Source organism: Meleagris gallopavo, chromosome 5 (genome assembly GCF_905368555.1).
Source record: "Meleagris gallopavo chromosome 5, MGAL_WU_HG_1.1, whole genome shotgun sequence".
NCBI lineage: Eukaryota > Metazoa > Chordata > Aves > Galliformes > Phasianidae > Meleagris > Meleagris gallopavo.
The window spans coordinates 39,326,164-39,353,401 of NC_139408.1; the positions used below are offsets into that span (position 1 = coordinate 39,326,164).

General features: G+C 41.3%; 1 protein-coding gene across 17 annotated transcripts in view; it reads left to right on the forward strand.

Annotated features, from left to right (window-relative positions):
• Positions 1-27,238, forward strand: part of NRXN3 (neurexin 3) — a 947,214-nt gene that overhangs the window by 134,820 nt on the left and 785,156 nt on the right. The window contains exon 1 of one of the 17 annotated variants that reach the window (XM_085225419.1): positions 16,895-17,049. The exons of 14 other annotated variants lie outside the window; for them this stretch is intronic. The gene's annotated coding sequence lies outside the window, so the exon portion shown is untranslated. Of the gene's footprint in view, positions 1-16,894; positions 17,050-24,824; positions 25,116-27,238 lie in introns of those variants that run through there. 2 more of the 17 variants (XM_085225421.1, XM_085225420.1) reach the window with 2 other exon arrangements.

The following is a 27,238-nucleotide window of genomic DNA, read 5'->3' on the forward strand; positions in this document are numbered from 1 at the left end:
TCTTTGGCTTCCTTATTCAAAAAAATGCAACTGGTATCTCATCTCTGTTTCTTCATTTAGTTGTGTTTATTAAAAAAAGTGTCAGTAGGTGTAATTCCCTAATTATTACATCAAGGAAACAGAGGAAGGAGTGGATGAGGAAAAGTAGTTGACATAAAGTAATTGAAAACGTAAGTTAGCAGAAGAATGGAGATTATTATCTGCTCAGAAGTAGGTATTTTCTTCCTTCCATACTCAGACACTGAAGGTTGATGGTAACCTAGATGTGCAGACTTTGCAATGTTGTCTCTTTATTCTCAGAGCTAGGGAAGGCATCAGCTTCAGGACATGAGCTTTGGGTCTTGCCAGTTTCAGAGTAAGGTTTTTATTTTATTTGCCTTTTCCCCTTTCCATAAGGACTTGGCTAGTGAAGGTATTTGGAATATTTAAGGCAATTGAGGTAAAATCTCTTCAGTTATTTATTAATATGAATTGGAGTTGTTTTCTGGTGTTTTCTGGTGGAAGTGAGAGAACTGTCTCATTTATTTCCTTATAGAACTCCCAGAGAGAGATGGTGTGAGAGGCCCTTGCTGCCTTCTCCTCACTCCTCTCTTTTATTTTGGCTGGTACCTTTCTGCAGAAGGAAGCTAGGTAGCTGCAAGTTCTTGATGCGGGCAGTAGGAGTCGATAAGAAGGCAAACAAAGAATGAGATTGAGGGAGGCAGTTATAGATTTCTTGGCTGTTTTCTTGAGTTTTTCAGAACCTGTGTGATTCGCTCCTGTCAGATACTATTTTGAGCCAAGCAGAGATGAACGCATTCCCATGGTAAACAAAAAAGACTATATTCTTGCTATTTTCCTTGAAAGTCTTGAAGCTTCCTCTTTGGCAGATTCTTTAGTGATAAGGTGTGAATGGGAGATGACAGAGAAGGGGAAAATCAACTCCTTCCTACAATGAAATTCTTGACTGAATGCCTGTAAAACTCAGGAAGGCAAATAAAAGAACGTTGAGAAGTGCGTAAACTGAAGAAGAAAGTGATTATTTTTGGTGCAACTGAAAGTGAAGTATCAGTAACAGGAGTGTCTGAACAAAGAATTCATCTGAATATCAATGAGAAATGTCTTAGCTCTTAGATTGATTTGATCTAAATGTGACTTGGAAGGAGATTGATAGAATTTTTATTGCTTAATGTATTTATAATCAAGCCTGTATAAAGCAGCGTGTATGAAGCAATTCTCTCTCAGCCTTGACATGGATTGGGTCAGCTTCATGGATGATTTCTTTATTCCCAATTTCTGGTATTTGTGCCTGTTTTAGCTTTCTGAAAGGCACCTGAGAATTTGTTTTACTGGAAGTGTTTAATTTGAGTCTGATTTGTTTCTATTGTCTTTGAACTTTTTTGATCTGTCTGATCTGATTTGACTTGGAGAGGAAGTAATTGTTTATATTTAGTTTGCTTTATAAAAAATGAGGAGATGAATGGAAACTAAGGCTTTGCTTTTGTTTTCTCACTGTTGAGGTCTTGGGAAACCACGGAAGTCAGACTATGCTGCTGGTCAGTAAGAGTGAGAGAAGGTCTCTTAAGTCATCCTCAAAGCAGCAAGCCAAATCCTTCTCCTGGGAGCTACGAATCACCAGGGACAGGCAGTGCCAAAGAATGGTAGCGTAATGTAGGGGAATTGGCTCATTGTTTTACTGCTGCCCAATTGGATTACCTGCTTACTCATCCGTTTTCCTGAGCAGATGTCAGAGCAAGGAGGTGACAGAGAAATTCATTAATACTGTAGGAGGCCAGTAAGCTTGTGTAGGAGAAGCTGAAAGGAACGAGACATCCTCTGTGTGTGTACAGACACGTGCTTGTCTCTGCTCTCCCCTAGGCCCAATGGAATTTGGTTTTAGAAGCAGTTGCAGAAAGCCTTCTCTCTCTGTAGAGAGCCCCGACGTTGCTCCTTCCCCTGACAGTTTGTATCATCCTGAGAGCTTGACAGGAGAGCAGGGAACCGCAGGCAATGTGTATCCTGTAGGCGCCTCAAAGGTGCTTATTTTAGACTTGCAAGACAAGCAGTTGCTTGTAGAGAGCAAAAGTGTTAATCCTCCCGGTGGGGAGGGAGGAAACTACGTTCCTGTTGGGACTGAGTTCTGCTTCTGCTAATGTGATGAGGCAAGTGTTACATAGAGGATCAGTCTTCCTCTGCTGCTCCATCCTGAGAGCAGTGAGGATGTGAAAGCTCTGTACGGCTAGGCAAAAATTGAATTTTGAAGAGAGATGTAGTGGGGCTTTGGATGAAGCATTTGTGTCTCTGTGGCTACAGCTACTGTTAACCCCAAACTTGATTCATTTCAGCTGCTCGTGAGATGAATTGGATCATCACCTGGCATGGAGAATGAATGTTTTGTTTCCTCTTTTATGTCTCTCCCTGTGGCATGGTTTCTGGGAAGAAGAGAGCCTTGTTAATTCAGCCTTCTGAGTTCTTTATGTGATACTGCCAGTTTCTTATTTACAGTGACAATGGAAGGAGAAATCAGTTTTGACTGCCTGTGAATGGATTTCAGCCCAGACCTTTACAAATGAGCCATCTTCCTTTTTCTGGAGGAGGGCTCCAGTACCATAGAAAGGCTATGGTACTGCTCTGCTCTCCAGGAACTTGTTTCCTTTAACTGGATCACCACAGCATATGGAGCTGATGGATGCTGTGAGCAAAGAAGGCAAATACTGCAAAAGAGATGTTTCAATGAAGTTTCTGATGGCTTGGAAGAATGCAAAGAGATGTAATAACATGAAACTGTATATAGCAGTATTTGTTAAAATATTAAAAAGAAAGAGGAAAAAACCCAACAACCTAGCACCTTTGCAAGCCACAAGTCCTCTTAGTAAAGATTCATTCCCAAAGGGAACGCTGTTGCCTTAACTAGTTTAAGCATCGGATGAGTTAGCTGGTAATTTCTAAGGAAGTAGGCCAAAGAGACTGGTACTGTGAGCATGGGGTAAGTGTTCAAATAAGTCTTCTCAGTTTATTTACACGGGTATAAATGTTTGGAGAGCTCTGCTAAACATCTCAGAGTATTCTTTTTCTATGAGCTGGAGTGTTGACTTGTGCTCTGGTAAGATAGGTGGAAAGAGGTGCTGATCTGGAGGGAGTATAAATTGATTCAATGAAAAAGGTCATTTAGCCTTGAAGGCATATGTCATGCCAAAGAACAAAGGTCAGGCAGGGACACAACCACAAAACTAGTTATGGATTAGCACTGCATGGATGTGGCTTACATTTTCTCTAAACGCAGCCAGCTGACTCCCCTGAAGGGCAAGATGTGTAACTCAGGTGTAAGGCAAGCAATGTTGTAGTCTAATTCCAGTCTTGGCTTATTTCCACAAGACTTTGTGCTGTGCCATGCATAGAACTCATCCAGTTCAGAGCTAATTTAGAACTCTACCGTATTCCAGTGCATTCAGTGGCTATGTCCAGTAATATCCTGCCTGGAAGAACCCAGATAAGGAATAAGCATGTGTGTATTCTGCCACTATCTGTACACACGTGGAGCTAGAGGATATTTCATGGAGCTGGGCTAGCTGTCTGATCAAGTCTGTGCTTGTGGGAGAGTATCATTCAAGAGAAGGCAGGACTGGAGAGCAGGAGCTGTGGTTTGGATGCTTTTTTCAAGGTAGCTGACTAGAGAAATGTATGCATCTTTAAGCTATATGTTGAGGAATAAGGCATCTAGACTCCCATTCTTCTGAGGCATCAGTAACTCAGCTAGGCAAACCACAATGATAAGGGCTTTCAGAGGGGATAACTTTGTCCCTCTTGTTCCCCCAGCAACCCTAATTTATGTTATGTACGTATTCAAGGAGAGATACACTGCAGAACATATTACAGAATCACAGAATTATCACAGAATCACAGAATTGTAGGGGTTGGAAGGGACCTCTAGAGATCATAGAGACCAACCCCCCTGCCAAAGCAGGTTCCCTACACCAGGTCACTCAGGTAGGCATCCAGGAGAGACTTGAATATCTCCAGAGAAGGAGACTCCACAACCTCCCTGGGCAGCCTGTTCCAGTGCTCCATCATCCTCCACACTATATTTGAAGTAACTTATGTATGTCTTTACTTCTGGTGGCCTTGAGGCAGCTTGATCTTACACAGATAGGTGTACTAAAGCTGGGAGCTGATGCCTAGGTGTGCCCATCCTGTTGGTCTGTAAAGACCTTGTGTTCACCTGGCATGACACATTATGCCTAAGGCAGAGATGTTGCTGATTACTGTGAGGTTGAATTGTTCTGTGTGTTTAAATATGGGATAGTACTGTGCCTGCCTTCTATTTGCAAGCTGTCCCACAGTTTCCCTGTCTCTTGTGAACATTACCTGGACAGTGAGAACATTTTGCAGGAAAAGAGGTGCCTTATTCATTGGGGTATGAGGACCAACAGAAGACTATTTAAGAGATGGGAAATTAAGACAAAAATGAGATGGAGAGGAGAAGAAAAGACATACTTCCTCTGCTGTATTGGCTTTCTTCTATGCTTTAGAATTCTTCCATGTGTTAAAACAAGGGGGGCTGATAACATCATGTTCTCTTGCTGTATATTGCTTAACAAATTGTCACTGTACCATAGCTACTAGATTAACCTCTCCTCACCATCAGAATCCTGAGGTATTAAAAGAAAAGAGAAGTTTACTTGTGGAGCTGATCTGGGGAAGTACAGTCTCAAGTGTCCACCACACTTAAGCAGAAATTGTTTTTTTTTTTTTGTTTGTTTGTTTGTTGTTGTTTGTTTGTGTTTTTTTAATGTCATGCAATTGAACCAAATGATAACCAGTTCAAGTCCAGCCCCTAGAGAATTCATGTGCCTGGGAGCTGAGCACTGAGAGCACTTTAATCTTTTACTACTATATTAAAAAAGGAAATCAGAGATGGGCCCTGGCACTGGGAAAAATTGGCTCAGGGAAGAAATCAATTTATTATTGAATAAATGAAAAGATTGCAGTACTCATTGCAACGAAGCCTTAATGGGCACACCACAATTGTTCTTAAATGTCTTTTATCTTGAAGGATCCCAAAGTGCTTTCAGAATTGTGTGGACAGGAGGATTTATTCAGCTTGCAGCTGTTGTTTTGTCACTTAGACTGGAGCTCAACAGTTAAGGACAGAAGAGATGGAAACATTCCCCATCTGACTAAAACTTCAAAAGAAATAATTACTGATGTTGGAAAATGGCCGGGGCACATGAAAAAACTTAGTTGTTCATAAGATGTTTAAAAAAACATTTTGGGAAAGTCCTCACTTTTCCATCTGTTCCAGAGGTATCCTCTCAAAGTGCAACTTCTGGTATTAAATTGCAGTCTATAGGGCTTAAGGTCAGAGAACTGACCAGTACCAATTTATGGATTGGGTTATTGCAGCAAGGTATTTCTGTGTAGGCATGTTGTCTTATAACTAATTCAGAAGGAAGTGCATCTAGAGTTTTTTCAATTCCTTCTGCAGAAGCATGAGCTCTGGAGGTTAACTATCCAAGAACAATATTAACATCTTTAGCTGTATTCAGTATTTCCAGCATTGCTGTTGTTTGTAGGAAATTGGATGAGACAGTCCATTTTCCTATTTTGTTCTAAGTTTTGTTTTATCTTTCATGTAAAACTGTGCATCAGATGAGAGAAATAGTCTAGGTCCATTCAAAAAGGAAAGCTTGTTTTTGATATTTGCTGCCAGTAAATCTGGTGAGTTAGTAGAAAGATCTGATGAAGATGGTCTTCAGAGGTTCCCAATGACTAATTGTTTCTGAAGAAAGAATTATTAATCTCTTGAAACCACTGAGCTATTGACATCTACAGCAGAAGTTTAAGGGTAGAGTGATTTATCCACAATTCTATGAAGGAATGTCAGTATTTGGAGCCACTGTGTCCTCTCTGGTTCTTCACATATTTGCTCTAGCATTTCAGTAGTGGCTCTCAAATTAGTACTCTGTGATCTGCTGCACACTGCATGTTTGTAGGCTAGTATTTAAAAGGAAGAAAGCAAGATAGAGCAAAAATTTCTCAGACTTTGCTAGGCAGAACTGTACTGATTTGAATCTTAGTGGTGACTGCAGCTTTATTTTCAGATGTGCTAAATGTTTCTGCCAGCCACGTGGTAATAAAAGATACAATGCCCAGTGTGCAGGGAGTTGCCTTGGAATTCGTGTTGTATTGATCTCGTACAGAAGCAAAGAGGCAACTAGCCTCTTGCATAGGTGCATCATCTCTGTCTAGCTTGGATCTCCTTTTGATCTTATTCTTTCTATCTTGTATTGTTAATTATATTTGGGAATGCTAAATAAACCTACTGTTGAGCTGTGATGTGACCAAATGATCTCACATCAGATTTCTCGCTGGCTAGTGGGACTTTGGCTACAAAATCATGAGATCCAGATCATGACAACACTTACCTCTTGCTTCATGTAGCATGTAAAGAATACATATTGAGTTTAAGTGGAGTATATAATTTTTATTAATGGGATGAAATTTTATTCCAAGGTAGAAGTAAACCCTGTGTAAATTCTGGAAGTCAATGTTAAAATGTGTATCTGTTCCAGTTAACCTAAGCAGTGCAGTGCCAACAACCAGAAAGCTCCATAGAGGCTGCTCCTATGCTCCTAAACTACTAATTATGGAGGGATAGAAATGAAAATGGAGTCAAATGCCCTTGGTGCCTTATAATGAAAAACACGGTTCAACTGTATGCAGGCAACTGTGAAATAAATGATGAGGAAGGATGAAACGAACAATTAAGCTAATTTGTGATAATCTAAACCATCTATATTCACAGCTACTTTACATGGTGTCTGTTTGGTGCATGAAATGCAGTGATAAACAGCTCATGATTTTTCAATATTGGAGGTGAAATCCTCAGTGACCTTAGTGGGAATTCTTGCTTTCAAATCTGCGGCCCAGCTGAGTGATTCCCTTTCATTTCCTTATAAGCAGTAAAATCTCAAGTATCCAGTTTGCCTGCCTGCTGATGCACATAGTAGAACTGCTAACAAAACCAGCATCCTAGAGAGAAATGTGCACAAGCTCCACAGAGGACACTGACATAGGCAGTTTTCCATTGCCAAAGCAATTCTGCTAGCTGAGCCTGCAGTCTGGGCAAATCAGTTGACTTCTGCATGTGATGTGGGAATCATGAGAGCAAGACACTGTACTTAAAAAATGTGTTAAAAGGTAGTGCAATGTAGGGTGCAAAGCATTCTGAGAGAATACAAGGGACAGAAAACTGCAAATCATGAATGTATTAGTGAACAAATGACTTGCAGCTCATCTCATGTACCTATTCAAAGTACTCAACAAATCTTACAATCCATATTGAGGAGTCTGTGTAATTACTTGCATGTTTTATCTTCAGATTTATTTATTGTAGCTTTGTACATAAAATGAAAGAGGGAAGAATATATACAAGTGACATGTAATGGAAAAATCCATTGTTGCTTTATTATTTAAACTGAAATGTGGTTATAGTACTAGAGTTAGGGTTTTACAAAAACACAATGGATTCATTAAAATTAACTCTTTTCTTCCATGAATGTAGAGTACTTTCAATCTGTTGTTTCTGAGGCTTTTTATGAATGTGAGCAGAAATACCTTTGTTTTATTTGTGGATAACTTAAAGCTCAAAGCACGAAGAGAATTGTGATTTCAAGAGTACCCTATACTTCTGGCATATGTTTTTGCAAATATGGGTACATGGATTCTGATTCTGAGAACATAAATTCAGTATTTAGAACAAAAATAATTATTTTATGCTTTAAAATAACATGTTGGGGGATTACTCAAAAGCAATTGCATTCCCTAGAGAGTAATAATCGTATGAAAAATGCAAGCTCATCCGCAATAGCAGTTACTCCATCTCTTCAAGGGATGTAGAGGCATTATACATCCATTCATACATCCATGGAAGAGGCACCATCCAGAGGGACCTGGACATGTTCAGAAAGTGGGCACAAGAGATTCTAATGAGGTGTAACAGGGCTAAGTGCACAGTGTCCCACTTGGATGGGTTGAGGTAATACTAGATATGAGTATAAACTGAGAGAATAACTCACTGAGAGCAGCCCTGACCAAAAAGGATTTGGGAGTCCTGATAGACAGAAAGTTGGACATGAGTCAGCAGTATGCTTTTGCAGCCCAGAAGGCCAATGACATTCTGGGCTGCATCACAAGATTGGTGGCATTAGGGACGAATTATCCCCCTCTACTCTGTCATTGTAAGGTCCCATCTGGAGTACTGTGTCCCACCTTGGAGCACCCAGCACAAGAAGGGTGTGAAGCTGTTCCAGTGGGTTTAGAGGAGGGCCACAAAGATGATGAAAAGGCTGGAGAGAGAGAGCACCTCTCCTATGAAGAAAGGTTGAGGGAATTGGGCTTGGAGAAGAGAAGGCTTCAGTCAGACCTCACTGTGGCCTTCCAGTACTTGAAGGGAGCGCATAAACAGTAGGGTGACTGGCATTTTACATGGTTTGATAGTGATAGGACAAGGGGGAATGTCTTCAAACTAAAAGAGGGGAGATTTAGGCTAGAGATTAGGAAGAAATTTTATACTCACAGTGTGGTGAGGCACTTGAACAGGCTGCCCATGGAAGTTGTGGATGCCCCATCCCTGGAGCCATTCAAGGCCAGGTTGAATGGCGCTCTGGGCAGCCTGATCTGGTGTTTGCCCGCCCTGCTCCCCTGCACAAAACAAGAACAATCTTGAGGATTACACAAAACAGTTTCTAGCCTTTGTCCTGCTGAAAAGATACAAAAACATTTCTACATCACAACCTCCCATCATAACAGGGCCTGTGAGTGTGCCTAGCCAGAAACAAGCAAATCATCAGCCTAAGCAGAAATGCTGCTCAGGTACTGCTATAACCATAGTTTATGGAGGGTCTGGACCTTGTTTGATTGCGAAGTTGAGTGTCAAAGTGCATAAAATGTATATCCGGATATGTTACAGTGATGAAAGTAGCAGGGTAAGATGAATTTGTAGTTGTCTTGCCAGTGCTGTTAGTATAGACTGGACCTTGGGGGGATTTCTGATTGTTTCCAGGGTTTTTTCTCTAGTATGAATCATCAATACCTGACATGAATGCTGGTGCTCAGGTTATAAGAGACCACTTTTTGGAGGCAGTGGTAGGATTTTTCTGCATACTGTTTCTGTACCCCTGTCCCTAGAACAGAGATCACAGTTGTGTAAGATACTTAGGCCATTCAGTTCTGCTGTCATGTCACTCTGGTTTTCCACTTGCATAGCTGCTAAAAGCAATAAAGTTACACCAGCATCACTGAAGTAATGCTTTGATTCAGGCCATTATGGTTTAAAGCTTTCAGTAAAATCACTAAGTACAGTGATTATCTGAGGCTTGGATCTGGACACTGAACAAAATGCAAACATATTCAGACAGTATCTCTGGACATTAATTTAGAGAAGGGAGAGCAAGAAGGATAGGGATAGCACTCATTATTTGATTTCTAGCCTTCTAATTTATAATTCTTTGAATCCACTTAGCAGAAATTCCTAAAAATGGTGTGCTGTTTGTTGCTGCTCTTCCTTGGTTTTAGTTGACACTATTGGAGGCTCACATAACTTGCTCTGCAAACCGATCATGTGGATCTTGTTAGTGCTGTAAATCTCATGGCTTTATTGCTATCTGGGACAGAAGCTTGGTCCCCTGACCATGATGATGCATCAGATAATTTCTTGGCCACACCTTTTACTTCTAGAAATAGCCATATGAGGTATTCTAAGAAGCATGTTATCATGTGAAGAGTTGCTGCCGCTTTGTTTGGGAGGTAGTAAGGCAGCAGCATGGAACAGTGCTTCCCTGCTTGCCCAGTGATATAATGCTTTAGTCCGTGGCCACCAATTGTATTTTAAATCCATTTCTCTTAAAATGCCTTCTCTGAAAAGCAATTTTGAGGATATTCCGATGTAAGATTCAAAGGGGTGCCCTTTAGCTGCAGGAGGGTGTTATCTCCTTGTGCAAAAACCCAGGACATTGCATGGCTCTGGAGATAAGGCTGCAAGCTGCTCCCTGAGGGAGGGCCATGCTGCTGGGGCCTGAGGCTGTGGTGGGGGCTTAGGATGCAGTGTGGCAGATCTGCTGGAAAGAGCAGGGGGAGCAGGTCAGGGACCTGCATAGACAAAGGCTGTGGAGAGTTATGGCTGTCTGCGGGGAGCCTGGCTTGCTTCCCTGCTGTTGCTCCTGAAAGGGCTCTGATCTCATTTGTTTTATAGTGTCAGCTTCCCACTGTTAGTCTCTTGGTGTTTTTGGTAAATCACACACAATGCAGGCTGCGTGCCAATTAATGAACTGAAGTGGTTTGTGTTCTGGGAGGATAAATACATGTATAGGGTAAACTGGTATTGGTTTGTGCATCGTTTCTACCTGTAGAAAGCTCAGGGTGGGAGAAGAAGGACTCTTCTGAAACCCCTATTTCTATTAAATCTGATTAATCGCATATTTAATTGCTCCTGGATAGGGAAGTCTTTTAGTGGGTGTTGTCAGGAAAGACAAGGTTATGTGTGTCAGGTCTTATGCTTTATAGAGCTTAGAAGTAGATATGTAAATAAAACAATAATAACAGCACATCCCCTGATGCATATGTGGCAAAGGTAGGCACATACTTCTGGAGAAGATCCTGCTGTTTCTGTGAAATATCAAGCGACCATGTTATGCGCCATTGAAATGGCGGGCAAGTCTAAATTGATTGTGGAGTTGATGGTATGGTTCACTTTATTTTGAATTTCTTTTTCATTAGCATAAACTTCTGTATTTGCTGTCTCTTGAAACTCCTTTTGCGTTTACTTCCTTACATTGAATTATTTTGTTTTCTACTCTCTCAGCAAAAATAGCCAGAATATGGATGCTGTTCCTGCTTGTGGATACTTTGCAGGTACCTTTGTCAGTACTGGAGAGGAGTAGAAAAGGTTTATAATGCTTTGCAGTTAATAGATCTGTGTTTGAGCCTGTAAAGGAGCTTTATTACTGGTCCAGTTGTCTAGGGCAGGGAACATTTTCCACCTTTGTGTAGATGGGCTTCTGACTGTTAATTTTTTCATCTTTCTCTGGAGCACTGCAGATTAGATTCAGGTAGAGATAGGTCTGCGGGCCGTGCTTGGCGTATTGGGCTCCTGTTGTTATTATGTTATCCCCAGTGCCTGATTGCATGTCCTGCTCACAATGTCAGAATAAAACAGTTATCAGATTTGGGGTGAGAAAAATCAGTTTCTTCCAGTCAGATTGTCAAGCTTTTATTTAGAATTACAGGTTCCAGGTTTCTCTCGTTTTTTCAGCATCTTGAACCAAGGAAAATGCTAGTTAACACTTCTTCCTGTTTAATGTGCACTGACAGTAAACCTTTTACTACGTTTGAAATGCTATAGTAACTGATCTGGTTGGAGAGGTTTCAAAATCCAGCATTACCCTTTAATTTCCATAGCTCTGGCTTGCCCTGAGGAAGCTGTGTTGCATTTCTCCTTGGACTTTGCCTGAAATGGATTCTGGGGCTGGCACTGTGTTCTGGGGAGAGGGTTAAACCCAGGAGCAGCTTGGGATGGGGAGTATTTGGAGTTGGCTGTTCTGCCTCTGTAGTCTTCATTATGTTGGCATCTGATGGTAATATCTCCAGTCCTCTCTCCGTGAAGTCAGATGTATGCATTTACAGTAGTTTTGCTTTTGATAGTCACTCTCCTAAAGCTATTCCAAAGTTGAATATTTTGATTAATTGTTTCAGGGACAGTTTCCTACAGTTTTCTATATGCTGTCAATGAAGTTAACATTCAAAAACTGTTGCTTAACATAGCACTAGTAGAACAGAACTTCCCAAGAATTCTAGAGCTGTAGATACATTGATCAGAGTGGTACTGATCACTGCAGCCTCAGGAAGCAGCCTAGTGGACATATGGGCATACACTGGTTTTGACTGAAGGTGTCTGCGGGACACAATCAGTAGTAAATTTTGGAACAATCCTTTGGTCGCAAGTAGATATGCTTCGTAAAAGCTCAGAGTCAGTGCCCAAAGGTCTGGCTTGGGAGGACATATCTTTGAGTCTTGGTGATGGCACTTCTCCTTAGACCTCCTCAGTAGACAGAACTAGTGTAGGTAGCAGGACTTTGCCTGTGGAAGGCTTTCACTGCTACAGAATCTGATGCATCAATAGGGTGTTTTTGAATTATGTGAGACCCAGCGAGCTTGCGTGTGATGAGAGAGCTGGAAGATGTGAACAGAGTCCTGCAGAGTTCATCACTGAGCCCAAGGCCATCAAACCACCAGCACACTTCTGTGTGTGCAGTGCTCTTTCTGCTGTGGGTTTATGTAACACATTCGCAGGACTTCATTTTCCACTAGATTGAAAGCAAAGCCACTGTTGATTTTTTCCAAAAACATCTATTTGAAAGTGCAATTGCCTGGAATTACATGGTGTCAGTGAGAGGCCAGACCTTGCTGTAAATAACTTTTGTCTCAGCCAAACTCGTTGTTGTTCTGCTGTCTACTGCTTTTTCTCTTTCAATTACTTCAATTGAAGGGAGGTGTTTTTTTTTTTTTTTTCATGCTTTGTTTATTTTTGTCAGGAATAGATTCTCATTTTCTTAGTCTTCCTGCTTTTGCCAAATTCTGTGATTATGGTGGACAGAGCAGCTCGCTCCCTATTCACTGTAAAATCTGTGTGCTTTTATATCACACCTTCATGCAGTGATGTCATCATAGCAACCTTCTTGTGGTAATGATAGCGTAAATACCATTTACACCACTTCAATTTTTCACTTTAATCTTCCTGAACTGTGAAATGTCCCCTGTGCTTGCGGAATGCAATCTTCATAGCCATAATATCTTTGTTAGACCTCATATTCCCTATTGAAGACTGAGTGCCAGTAATTCCTGTGTCTTAATCTTTGAAGCCATTAGTTTCCAACAGCGGATCTTCAGCCTGGATCAGAAAGCAGTTCCACTGGTGTGGTGGTTGAAGGGGAGCTAATTTGTCTTGGCTGTCAGCATGTGGACAGAAAAGCAGAGTCAATTTTGGATTTTAAAAATATTTAGTGGGAAAAACTCATAATGGAAGTATTCTTCCATCAAGAATTGCATTTTCTTTCTGCTTTATTGCAATACAGGTTCATCTTCACTTTGCTCCTTCTGAGATCTTCTGTTAACCTTGAGTGTTCCTTGTTCAGCAGGAAGTAAGCAGATAGACTGTGAACCAGATACGCAACCCTTCTGAGTCTTAGTATTAGCATTCCTTGCTCATGCAGAAGTGCTGCTGGTGGTAGGTTACAAGTGTTGCCAGCAGCCTGTGCAGACACTGCTGGTTTGCTTTAGTGCCGAGAAAAATGATTCAAGCAAATTCCAGCTCCCAGCCACTGCAGTACAGAAAAGGGTCAGGGCTCAGAGCCAACTAGACTTCATTGGAAAGGTGAGTCATCTTGTTTCCAAGAATAGAGGGGGAAAAGGAGAGACACAGCTGCAGGCAAAGCGGAGAGGAGGCAGCGGTGTTTCCAGGATGTTAATGAAGTTCTAGCTGTGTGTACAAATTCAGTCCACCTGTGCTGTGCTTGCACTTTGCTTTCCCCGATGAATCAGTTTAATCTCCACCTGCTGCTCCTGTACCAGCTTCAGGAGCCCCAAAGGACCAGGGTTCTTTCAGAGAAATAAATGATGGGAAGCTAATTTCTTGGTCTCAGCCTCCTGAGCTTTTACTCTCTTGGGAGAGCCTTGTAAGTTGTGCCTAGAAGGTTTAGGCTTGATGCCATCTGCCATCACACAAGGCAAAGGTTGGGCTTACACTTCAAGGGAGGAGCATTTTCCAGTAAGGTGCCACTAAATAGAACAGTCCTTGCTTGCAGTTTGGTGTTGTGGCCTTGCTTCTCTTTGTTGATCTCCTGTGATAGCTGTTATGCTGTTTGACAGATCCAACTCTGACTAGTGGGAGAGCATTTGTAGTGGCTGAGCAGTAGCAGTCCTCACAGCTTGCAGATTACTTAGCTCAGCAAGTGCAGTGCAAACCTGCCACTTTTCCTGCACTGACATGGCCACAGCATCTCCCAACACCTTGCTCACATCCAGAGTTTCATAACTCTGGCAATCTCTGTTTGTCTGAATATACAGGTGATGTGCGAAATCAAACTCTGTAATCCAAGTAAGATTACAAAGCAGGTAAGGTTTATTCAAGTGCTGCGCAGGCACCGGGTGCAAGGGGGATAGATCCGCCTAGCTTGCACACCGTCTGGAGAAATCGTGCTACAGATATAGGCTGAACTAATGCGTAATCGATAGTTTTCCTGGAATTTGGATACATATTCATTACACCCCTGAGAGTTCATTAGCATGCAGACCCTCCCCTGTTGTGCGTGCGTAGTGGGTCATGGGATGAAGATTTGTCGTCTTCCTTGTGAAGGCTTCTGACCATTTTCGCTGTAAACTTCTGAGCTTTCAGGGAGACATCCCCCCCCAAACCGGTTTCTTCTTGCCCTATGGACATGTAATTACCTCCCTGCCAAATGTCCTCAGGCTGTTCTTAAACCCTTATCTTTATGGCCTTCATTCCCCTCACTATCCCAGTCACAGTGTCCGCCATCCCTTATTTTCTAACAAGCTCTACATTCTTGCTTCTATAAACTATCTCTAACTATTCCCCTTCACCCCCTTATTCTCAGTCACTGTGAAGCCTTTTTGCCTTTTTACTTTCACTTATGGGGCCCATCTCACTTTTCACAGGAGTAATTGATTTGTATAGCTCATCAAACTTTTTATTTTTATTTTTTTTTTACAAAAAATAATTCTCTCTGCATGTTCTTATTGGTACATGGATAGGGCCTAATACATTACTGGAGTAGATCTCAGATTTTCCTTGTTTTATCACTGGAAATTATTTCAGGCAAGCTGCTTAACCTACATTTTGAATGGATGCTTTGATTCAGGTTGGACTGACGTTTGTTTTCTCTTTATTAGACTAATATGATACATCACAGTCTCTTCTTTATTGCTGTTCCCTTCTACCCTTTAACTAGATGCCCCAGTCGTGTGTCAATGGCAAGCAAGCAAGAGTGAGTGTCAAACTGAAGCTCTCAGCATTCTGGGAGACGTCAGCCATTAGGTCTTCAAACTGTACTTTTTTCATGTGCAAAATGGTTGAGTTTTACCATGTTTCCAGCTCACCTGCTTCCGGCTGAGCTAAGAGCAAAGAAATAGACCACACGGCATGAAATCTGGAAAGTGAAGTTGATTGTATTTTTTTAAATCTCTCATTCTTTATAATCTGCCACATTACTAATAACATGAGCTGATTTTTGTTTTTAATATCTGATTTTTGTCTTGACTTTGTGTTCCTTTAACCTTTCCTCAGAGATTTTATTTTCTAAACCTTTGATGGATTTTCCTGGCCTCCTGCTGATGTTTTTCATTTATTGGAAAAGAATAAAATAATAATTATCATAATAAAACCCACTATTTTGCTGGAGGCAATTCACTGGTTGAGGTTTTCATGTGAACCCAGCCCTCTTAATCCTACCAAACAGGATTCTCCTCTTAATCCTTAATCCCTGAGTACTTTAGCTATTAATCTTGAGAAGCATTTTTCCTCTCCTCATCTCAGATTAACCAGAGTGTGGTTGCCCAGGTTACTGGCCTTATTTTTTTTTTCTTTGTACACTTCCATGAGTTTTGCATCTCAGGGAGATACATGCCCAGTTCTGTTCCTTTCGTTCTGGTGCACTTGGATTATGGGCCTGTGGAACTTTCATTCATCTGATTGGCTTGCTCAGCAGGAAAAATTTAGGTAACACCTAATCACTTGCCAACTTCCACTTGATCAGAAACAGCAACATGCTGTAAACATTTCCTGATATTTTTTCTTTTCATGTCATGTTCTCCCACTGCTTGGCTTGTGCTGGATCTGTGGGAATGGAAAGAGGAACATGAATGCAGCAGAAAGAGGCAATGTGGGAAGTGTGGGAAGTTGAACGGAAAACACGAGATTTGAAAAAAGTTGAGGTATTTCTTCATTACAGGAATAGGACAAGGTTGTCAGCTCATCGTTATTCTGGTTTTGGTGCTTTGACTTAGAAACACTGATTGAAATAGGTGCACATTTCCTCAGAGTTCTTCTGTTCCCTCTTATCTCCTTGTTGCAGCTAAACAGATCAAATTCACTGCATAGTTTAAAGCTAGAATTCAAGATTGTAATGTGGTACACAAAGTTCCAAAATATTTTACAAGGTTCCAAAATATTTTATGCAGGAATCATCATTTCATAACTGAAAGACCATGCCACCACCAAGTGGAAAGAACACACTGTGCAGTGCAGTAATACAGAGGGAGAAGAAGCTTTTGTTTGCTTTAAGTGCTTGAGGTCGTGGCCTCCCTGCTTAAAGAGAAATACAGACTCCATCTCCTGTACCAGCATAGCACTTCCTGGAAGTGATGGCAGCACTTTCTAACTCACTGTTTTGTTCCCTGAAAATCTTTTACTCTGTTAAACATGAGTAAAGAAAGAGTATTCCTAATCTTAAGAAAATTTGTAAGTTGTTTTTGACAAATGATGATTGGGAATAGTGATGGAATGTATTTGTATTACTTTGTTTGAACAGGCTCTGTTTCATGGTCATCTATCTAAGGATGGGTGGACTTTCACAGTGTGCTCCTTCAATTCTATCACTGCTTCTTTTCTCCTTTGGTGGTCTGGAGCAGGAAATTTCTCTGTTCAACTTGTTGCTTGCTTCCAGGCTATATGCATTTGTTTCCAAGTATGAAAATAACACAAAACTCGAGAAACTTTGTTCTATAACAGAGTGGCAGATGAAGATTGAAAGGGAACTGTATGGGAACTGTTGAATCCTGGCCTGAACCAGTGATTGAGCACCTGAAGAAAGGACCCAGTCAGCCCTGGGAGCACAGATGAATGCAATTCAGCTGTGTGATCGGAAGGGGTGGAGCCTGGCTGCACCTCTCTTATACCTCATTTCAGTGGCAGGGCTGATTGCCACTGGGAGAGGGATCTCTGGTTGAAGATCCCTCACTTGTGGAGTCTTTCCTGTGAGCCTAGACCTTCACAGACAGGTGAGCACCTTTCCTTTTCCTTTGTAACACCATTCCATTTGTGCTAGTCCCTTTGCTGTTTCATTCCTGTATCGCCCTTCCACTGCATTAATCTTTCTGATTGTAACAGGAACACAGGAAGTCACCTGTGGGCTGCTTTGTACTCTGCTACATGGGAAATAGGGTAATAAACAAAGGCCTAGGAGATTATGGAATTTCTTTGCCTTCCCTCTAATAGAAACTGGACAGTCCAGTACCCTGCAGTACAGCAGGGCACTGGGGCAACAGAGGGCTATCAATGGTGTTTGTGCAGGTGTATGATGTACGAGCTGTAATGAGGTTGTTAGCTGGCAGAAAAGGAGCAATGTACTCTGTTCCAGGATGAGAAACTGCAGTGAGTCCAAACTAAATGGTTTCCTATTGGTCTTTCTGTATCTTTGAATTAATTTTGCTTTCTTGTTCTAAATGCTATTCCTGTAGAAAATACGTAGCCAGTTTTACTGCAGTCAGCAATTTGATTCCACTGCCTTACAGTGTGCCTCCTCAAAGAACTTTGATTGCAAAGAAACATGAGGAATAACAGAACAGGTATGACTGCTAACAGCAATGCTGTAATGCTGTTCCTTATATTCAGTCTTAAATCAGAGACACCTGAATCACTTCACCTGTCTCTCCTTGGCTTCTGCCCTGGGGAATGGTACTTGTTTACTTTAAAGAGTAGTATGATAGTAAAAAAAAATAAAAGTATTTGTTTCTTCACTTTTAACCTCACTGTTTTGCAAGGAAAGTGACAGAATGGTAGAGTGAAATCAGTCTTCTGGTGTGGTCATTCCCTTAAGTCAGTGGCCTTCTCAATGAAGCTAATGTAACTGAGCTACATCTTTGGAGGACTGCAGCTGTGATGTACCAACCAATGATCCAGGGGGATTCATAAAGGTTTTGTAGCTTACATCACTGAGAGTTAAAAAGCAGTAGCATTTCAGTCAGGGGGTTTGTCTGTATCTTGACTGATTATATGTAGTGCTGGAAATCTCATGAGGACCTACTTTTTACCCTCTTGCTGTTATTCTAAATTGTTTCAGTGTATTCTAAATTGTTTCAGTGTCTTCTTAGTTACATGCATGATAAATATTTCAAAATATTAGATATTGCATATCCTGGAAATATCCTTTTAGCGTGTATAAAATCACTGCAGCTGAATCCTGCCTGCTCCTTGTGTGGTGTTCCAGGAAGGGATTGGACCTAGGAGAGGTGCTGAAGCATTTCCTTAGCAAAAAAGCTGTAAAGTTGTTTGGCTGCCCCTGTGTCCAGAGGAAGCTTAGGTAGGTATCAATGATATCATGTTACCAGTGAAAACCACGATGTAGGTGCATCACTGAAACCACCATGAGATGATTCCCATGACTGGAATGAGGCTATTAATAGCTACAAGCTGTTCAAGGGGACAGGCAAGGAAGGGGGGTGGAGGCATTGCCCTCTACATTAAGGATGAAACAGAGTGTGAAGAACTTCCCCTGAAGAATGGTCGTGGGCAAGCTGAAAGCCTACGTGAGAGTTAGAGTCTAAGGCAACAAAGGGAGCCTTGTGGTTGGTGTCTACTACAGGCCTCCTGGTCAAATAGAGCCTGTTGGTGAAGCCTTCTTCCTTCAGCTACAGGGGGCATTGTAATTGCAGGCTCTCGTCTGCTCTGGGACTTCAACCACTCTGCTGACATCTGGAAAAGTAGCATAGCAAGATGTAAGTGATCCAGAAGGCTCCTAGAATGGGTTGAGGGTAACTTTCTGAGCCAGATAATAAACAGTCCTACAAGGGGGATGTTGCTCACCAATGTGAGCAAACTCACTGGTGATATCAGGATTGGAGGCTGCCTGAACTGCAGTGACCTTGCAGTGAGAATGCACTCTCAGCAAGTTTGCAGGTGATGCCAAGCTGTGTGGTGCATCTAGCACACCTGGGGGATGGGATGCCATTCAGAGAGATCTAGACAGGCTCAAGCAGGTCAGCTTCATGAGGTTCAACAAATGCAAGTGCAAGGTCTTCTGCCTGGGTTGTGACAACCTATACTATCAGTACAAGCTGGGAGGTATAATGATGGAGCACAGTCCTACTGAAAAGGGCTAGGGGATACTGTTGGATGGCAGCTGGATATGAACCGGCAAAGTGCCCTTAGCCCAGAAAGCCAACTGTGTCCTGGGTTGCCTCAGAATAAATGTCAAGAGATGATCCTGCCCCTCAACTCTGTGCTGCAGAGACCTTACTTGAAGTTCTGTGTCCCGATGTGGAGTTCTCAGTACAGAAGAGACATGGAGCTGTTGGAGCATGTCCAGAGGAGAGCCTCAAAAATGATCTCAGGGATGGAACACCTCCCCTACAAAGACAGGCTGACAGAGCTGGGGCTCTTCAGGAGGGAGAAGAGAAGGCTCTGAGGTGACCTGAGAGTGGTCTTTCAGTACCTAAAAAAGGGAACTGTAAGAAAGAAGGGAACAGACTCTTTAGCAAGGTCAGCTGCAATAGGACAAGGGAAACGGTTTCAAACGAAAAGAGGGGAGAATTAGATTGGACAGAAGGAGGAAGTTTTTTACAGTAAGAATGTTGATGCACTGAAACAGGTTTCATGGAGATGTGGTGAAAACCCCATCCTTAGAGACATTCAAAGTCTAGCTGAATGGGGCTCTGAGCAATCTGATTCAGCTGTAGATGTTCGTTGCAGGGAGTTGGACCAGATGACCTTTCAGGGTCCCCTCCAACACAAAAGAATTCTATGATGATCTGTGGGACTTCCCTAGTTACACTTTGACACAGAAGCCAGGTGCTTACAACTCTTGTTTTTCTAGATTGCTGTGTCTAGGTGACAACCATTGTTGAAGAACAATTAAAGCTTTTATTCTAGGGGCTTTTTTTTCCTTCCTTGGTTGCCTTTTGGAAGGCAGCCCCAGGTAGCTTCATGATCATGTGGGATGAAATATGTTGTAGCAGGAGATTTTTGTGATACTCGAGTGAGCTGTTGATGTTTAGCAGCGATTAGCTTATTTTAAAGGCCGTTTCCTTTATCTGCCAGAGTTTTTAATTTTTCCCTTTCATCGCTTCGCTTCTTATTGATTTAAAGAAAAAAAGAAGGAGCTAAAGCCCTGTTTGGTAATAGAATATTGATGAGAAGGCTGGAGAAAGAGAGAGATGGTGAAAGTCTTTGTTCCTGTTTGACAAAAGACAGAGAATCAGGGGGGTGAAATGTGAATGTATATTGGGGGTGGGTGGGGAGAGAAAAAAGAGTTATTTAAAATTGCAGCTAGGAAATCAGTCTTCCAGTCTGCATGGCTGCAGTGAGATCAATTTTCAATTTCAGTTTCCCTGCCTTTTATGTTTCAAAACACTTGCATACCGCTGGAGATGGGAGATCTGCCAGCAGCTGTTTGTTTGAAACAAATTGTCAGTAGGTATTTTTTCCAGATGAACTGCTTCCTGAATCAATTTAATGTGATGTGAGGAGGAAGTGGGGAGAACCTTGAGACCCCTCTCCTCAAGAATCATATGTACACCACCGCAGCCCCTTCCGTGTCCCTGGTTTCACTTTTCGGCTTGATGAGGTGTGAGGAGCAAACTGAGCAGGCCCTTGTTTCATAGATCCATTTACTGTCACGTGGAGTGCTGAGTGTGAAAGAGAAAATGCACCAGACACAGTTGAATGGCTTGATTTTAAGCAACCATGCAGTGTTAGTGTTCATATCTCTGTGGGATCTTTGATTAACAATAGCCCAGCTCTTTTATCTGATGTTTGGTGAATGGCAATACAGGATCAACTACTATTGGTAATCAAACCTGCGAACTGAAGGCTTCACTGTATAAATTGGCAGAGTTCATTTCATGCAACTCACACATGAAAATGTTATCCAAAAAGTATAAAGCATTAATTGATATATGCTATTATCTTTGCTGCTGCTTCAAACCAATAATGAGTGTGAGAAGCCAAAAAGCTCCCTTTTCTACCTTGATCAATTTCTGCAGGAACCTTCTATTTGGAAGAAAAAAAAAAGTCTATCTTGAAATTCGGAGAATGAAGGATAACCTTTTGTCCTCTTGACTAATTAAACCTTCTTTATTTTCTTGTTTCTTTTTTTTCACCTATTTTTGTTATTTGAAACCTCCGTAAACTGGAAGGAAACCCTAGGAAACAAAAACTGGAGAAACTGCATATTGCTCAACACAGTAAGGACAGATAGATTTAAACAGGGCTGAATTTACGACACAAAATTATATATTCGAATGTTTTACTTCTTTCAGTACTTTTAATAATGGCTGTACTTGAAACTAAATAATTGGGTGGGGATGTTGTCTTGGAATGAGATCAGTGGATATTTTTAAGTCAATATTCAGATTCTCGTGTTCAGAATGGACAAACAGTTCCTCTTAATAGTCATAGTAATTGCCATCACAAATCACTTCTAAGCTATTCAACTGACTTTTGCACACAGAGCTATAATAATTTTCCTTGGGCAGTTCTGAAAAACTTGGTCTGTAATTTTAAACAAGGAAAGTCAGAATTGCACCCTGGAAAAAAAAAAAAAACAACCTGCTATTGGTTTATGTAATCCCATTTTGAAGATAAACAATAAAAACACCTCATGGTTAATATTCCTGTAAACCAATCCCTTCGTTCTATTCATTCTTCATATTGCTTTTCTCTGAACTCTCACTTTTGATGTCACATTATCTAATTGGTGTGTACTTGATTATGGTGTTCTGTGAGTGCAAGACCCATGCCTGTGTGCAGAGCAGCTGGTGTTTGTGGGCACGGGGTAGAACTGAGTGTTGAACCAGCATGAGCCTTAGGGCCCTGGGTGCATATCTCAGGAAGCCAAACTGGGTGCTACTGGGGTGAACTTGGAGTTCATGAGGAGAGGAAGAGTTACTACTGCAGCAGTGTGGTACTTGACAGCAGTTGCACTCTCCTCAGCCACTGCTTCAGTGTTTCTAGCAGCTCTGAGAGCATCAGCTCAGTCTTGGCAGGGCTCGTTCTTGTGTCCTTATCCATTATTTCTGCCCTTCTCCTTTCTGGAGATAGAAACTGCTCAACTCCTTCAAACTTCCATTTTCGTTGTAGTGCTAAGAAGCCTTAGGCTGGTTCCTGTTACTGCTCTTCGTGGGTTGCAGTGAGATTAATCAGTCCTTTTGTGTTTATATTCAGAAGTAGACCAGATGCCCCAGAAACATTACTGAGAGACTCAACTCTCTGAAGGAAGGAACATTCCCTTTTTCTTCGACTGGTGGCTAGTCCAACAGGCTAGAGCCTAGTGATCCTACTTTTGGGCTTAAAAGTCTAATAAACAATGCTTCCTGCATTCTGTAGTTTCCAGTTTCCAGTCCAAGTAGTTGAGTTCTTCATGAAAATTCATTTAGCATCTGCCATGGGCCAGGTACAGAGTCTGCAAGCCCAATTATTTGCATCTCTGTCAACATATGTCAGTCTTGATTTATAACTCCTTCTGATGTTTTGAGTTCAATGGGATGTGCATTTCTGCCAGTGCAACACTACCCTAAGCGTTTCCTTTCTGCTCTAGTCTGTGGTGCCCACAGAACTCTGCTGATGCTTGTCAGTGCTGTGCAAGAGTAAAGAGAGAAGGAAATACACTTTGTCATTTATAGACTTGGTAACAAGAGAAGATGGAATAACTTGCACAGAGTTTAGGAAGACAATAACAGGACACTAAGAACCTTCTAAAGATGGTAGGGATAAACTCTTAGCTCCGTTGACCTTAATAATACAAATTCAAGTTCACTAGTATTGGAATTTTACTCAACCAATGTGGAAAAACATAGGGGGAAACTATTCAAGACTTATGTTACTGACTTCAGTTTTTAACAAGTTTGTGATAAGTGTGAAGGGGATTCATTGTTTCAAAATGATGAAGAGAAGCTCTGATTTGTGAAGGCCACTTTTCAATAATATGTGAAAAAAAATGTGAAAAACTTGGCCAAAGATGCCTCCAAACCTGCAGATGTCTTGACTGCTTTGGTATTTTAACCTTATACTGTCTCTGAGCTGCTGCTGGCTGCATGCCCTCTCCCCAGCCAATGAGCATGTTCTTGTCTGATTAGGAGAAAAGGTGTTCGACACGGTTGAATCGCTCCCTGCTTGAGACTGTCCTTTATCCATGATAATTGTAAGCTTGGGCTACTCCCTATTTCTTTCTTTCTTTCCCATTTTCTTATATCTTTTTTTTTTTTCTCCTCAATTTCCTTAGGGTAAGGTAATCCTACGTTTGAGAGGCAAATTTTGTCAGCATTGCTGCTCAAGTAATTAAAACTTGTACTAGGTATGAGCTTAGCCAATACATGATTTGCTGTTGAGATCTTTTCAGGTCTTAATGCTAAGGAGCATCACCTTTTAGGTCATCATCTGGAGAGGTAATAGTGAGTCAGGAAAATGATTTGAGTTTCCTCGTGTCAGAAATTTGCTAGAAATCAGTGCTAGTTCTGGTTGTCAATATAATTCTGGACTTGCTCTGCTTTCTGTGAGAAATGTTTGGATCATAGAGGAGCTCATAAAGCGTGCTTGAAAACATTCTTTCAAAGTTGATAAAGTGATAAATCAGAGTTTCATTGGGCATACAGGCTCTTATGTTATGTCAGAGATAGCATGGATGGTACAGATAAGGATATGGCTGAGGCTGACCTCAGATATCACAGTGCTGGTTCAGCTACTGATTAGAAGCTGTGGCTGCGTCACTTTGGGCACTGTTTCCAGAAGTGCTGATTATGTTTTGGCACAATGCTTTTGGACCTCTTCTTAAGACATATTTGAAGCTGATATTTTTTTTTCCTAGATAGATCAAGAAGCAACACTTCTCCATGAAGTCGATATAGGACACAACAAATTGGCAGCAGAAACTGCTTGAGCAAATAGGGAAATACCTGACAGCAGTAGGTATTGTATATACATGGAGGAGATGCATGTGCCATTTGTAAGGGAAGATAATTTAAAAAGTAAATCTGGGTGTAGAGGAGATAATCACTTTGCCAGGGAGGTTTATTGTCATTCCAGATGATTACTGTTCATAAAGAGGATGAATTAATGAGCAAAAGATAAGCCACTGTACAGAAAATGCATTATGTGGCTAAGTACTTTCTTTTCTATGCGTGTTTTTCCAAAGCTGCTCTATATTTTGGTTTCATGTTATTTGAAATGGGGAGAGCCTCTGTATGTTGTGCAATGCTTGGCTTGTTGTCAGATGATGCCGAAAATAGGAAAGGTGGGCACAGCAAGGTGTGCACAGGCATCTCTGTAATTAAAGCATGTAGTTGTTGTCTCCATAGTGAGATGAAAGCTCTAGGAGGAAAACATCTGAGCTGACAGGGTCCTCTCTTTGAACACACTGTTTCTTTAGAGATATGAGGCACTTAAGTGAGAAATTGAGTACGTAGCTGGTCTGCTCTTCCTGTGCCTCACTCTTGCTGTCAGCATACTATTGGTTGAGCACCTGGCTGTTCCTCTCCTTATTTTGTTCTCCTTGCTGAGCTTATTCATTCTCTTGGTCCTGTTTAAAGGAGACAGTGGCGGCTTGTAGGGAGCATCAGTCCCACACACTGTCAGGCTTTGTCTTTGCAGTTCCAGTGACAGCTTCAAAATGGCAGGCAGGGGGGAGGGATTCTTGGCTCTGACCTTCAAAATGGCTGACTGCAGCAGGTATTAGATGTTTCTTCCCTTCCTGCAGCTTCTCATCTCCCTTGCAGACTCTCTCTTAGGTTAAGGAAGTTTGAGAGGCAAAATTCAGGGCCATTCATCACTGTGGGAGTGTCCAGGGAGCAGCACTGAGGTGGAACCGCCAAGCCTGAGCCAAAAGAAAAATGAAGTGAGGAAAAGTGAGTGGTGGCCTGCGAAGTGGGTGCTTCTGCCGTTCATTTACTGGAGAATAAATAAGAAGAAAAATAAGGGCAATTGTTTTATGAGAGGATGAAAGGAAGAGGGACAGAAGGAGAAAATGATAAATGGAGAGAAAGTAAAATTCAGGTAGGATATAAGGGCAGAGAAAAGATGAAGAAAATAGGAATGAGAGTGAATATTGGCTCCTGTTTGAGAAACTAGAAACAAGGTATTTTTCTAGAGATCTTTCACTGCCTATTTGGATAAGACTGTTGCCCCATTTATCCAGTAGCCATTTTACAGCATCCTATTCCTCAGATATGCTATTTTGATCCTGCATACCTGAAATAAATCCACTTAAGCAGCCACTTAAGATCTCTTACCAGCACAGGAGGTTCTGTAGGCAATGTACTGATGAGAAGATTCAATTATCAGTGCCAATGATGGATGCTCTTTTTTAACTAAGAAGTGGAGAAAGTATGGCAATTTTCTTCTATTATGGTTCAGCTTTTTCTTGATGGATATTTTCTGGGAAAGGTCAGTGTCATTCTACAGAGAAGTGTTTTCCTTAGAATTGGCAGCTAAAAAATTGGTCAGCTAGAAAAAAAATCATTTGTGCCTGAAAAAGGGCAGCTGAATGCATGTGGGTCAGCTATTGCTTGTGGTGCTCTCCAGAAACAAACCAGATATCTATTTGTTGCTATGACGAGCTATCCAGCTGGCCTTGTGTTTCTATATGCATGGCTCAGCTGGACATATATAACTTGTTCATTTACTTGGATGGGTAGTTGCTTATGTTCTGAGTCTCACATTTTTGCTGCTCTTCTTACAAGAAGCCAGTTTACCATATGTTAAAATTTTGAATGACAAATTCCACTTCATAAAATGGTCAAACATGAGCTGGAGAAATAATTTCACACTTACGATGTTATTTCCATAGGTTAAATCTTATAGTCATTGTTGTGTTCATTTGAACTGTTTGGCAAGATGCAGGATATGGGAAGAGTCTCAAGAAAACAGATGATGTTTGCAGATAATTAATGAGAACTTCAGCACTCTTCAACTCTTTTTTCTAGGTTTTCCACAGAGTTGTTGTTGGACCTCAGACCAGAAGCAGCTGGTGACTTTGGGTATTTAGTTTGGGCTTGTAGTTCATGCCTAACTTTAAATCCTCGCTTTTTTGTTCAGTATGAGTGATGTGAAAGTTGTGTCCCAGCTATCTTGTATTGGTCAACTCTAGAAGTTTCTACAGTAAGCACTACACTGGAAAATTGAGTTCCTTATCTGTTCAGTGAGAAGAGGAACTCTTCATCAGAGCTGAGTATTTTCTAGGTGTCCTCCCAGGACTAGTTAGGAAGTTTGGATACAAATATCTGGTTGCTGTTACAACTGAATACGTTGTTTAATGTGAGAAGAAATCTGGACATGGTTTGTGGGAGGGAGATAAGGCTATTTACTTGCAAGATGAAAGTAAGACTTGGAAAGATGTCCAAGGAGTGAAAAAAAGCTTTCACCACTTCCTCCCCAGAGAGAAAGGGAGTTGTGCAAACTATCACCTCTGGGGTGATGGAGAACAGACTCAGCTCCTCTTTTACCTGTTGATAGTATGTATGTAGGATCTGAGACCTTTCATATGTATGTTTCTTTCCTGACTCATTGGGAATGGCAGCAGAAAATGATCAAGTCTCAGCTTCTTTCTTGTCCATCAGAATTTCAAGTTAAAATATGTTTTATTTTCTAAGTAGGTGACTAATCTGCTGCGAATTAAGGAATCATGACATCTCTTTGGAACTTTTCATATCTGTACTTTCCACCTGCATGACCCTAATGGAACAATGATGCTTGATGATACAGTGAAAATAGGGTTAACAGTTTCTAAAATCTCGTTGTTTGTCCTTTTTCTTGTCAAATTTGCCTGACATATGGCTTTCACTTCGGCTTCTTTGCAAAGGTGAGCTTTACTCGTGTAATGGTGAATTTAGTCCTGTAGTAGTGTTCTCTGGATTTCAACTACTGATGTAGTTGTGCGACCTTCTGTCACAATCATTGGTGTTGTGACTTGTAGTTTCATCTCTCTTCCACTTCAGTATTGAGACATACAGGAGAGCAAAAAATGCAGTTACCAAATTTCATAAAAAGTGTACTGACTTAGAGAACAGATCATAACACAGACACAGAATAGTAACAGAGTTTGAGCAGCAGCTGGCAGAAGACAAGGCAGCAAGTAAACTCTATTTTTTTTCACAGAAAAGTAGATCTTTCTTTATAATAAAGTATTTTGAAGTGGGATCAATTATCTGGTATTTTCTTTCTTTTTTCATTTCCTAGCATTGCTGATGGTGTGGATTAAAC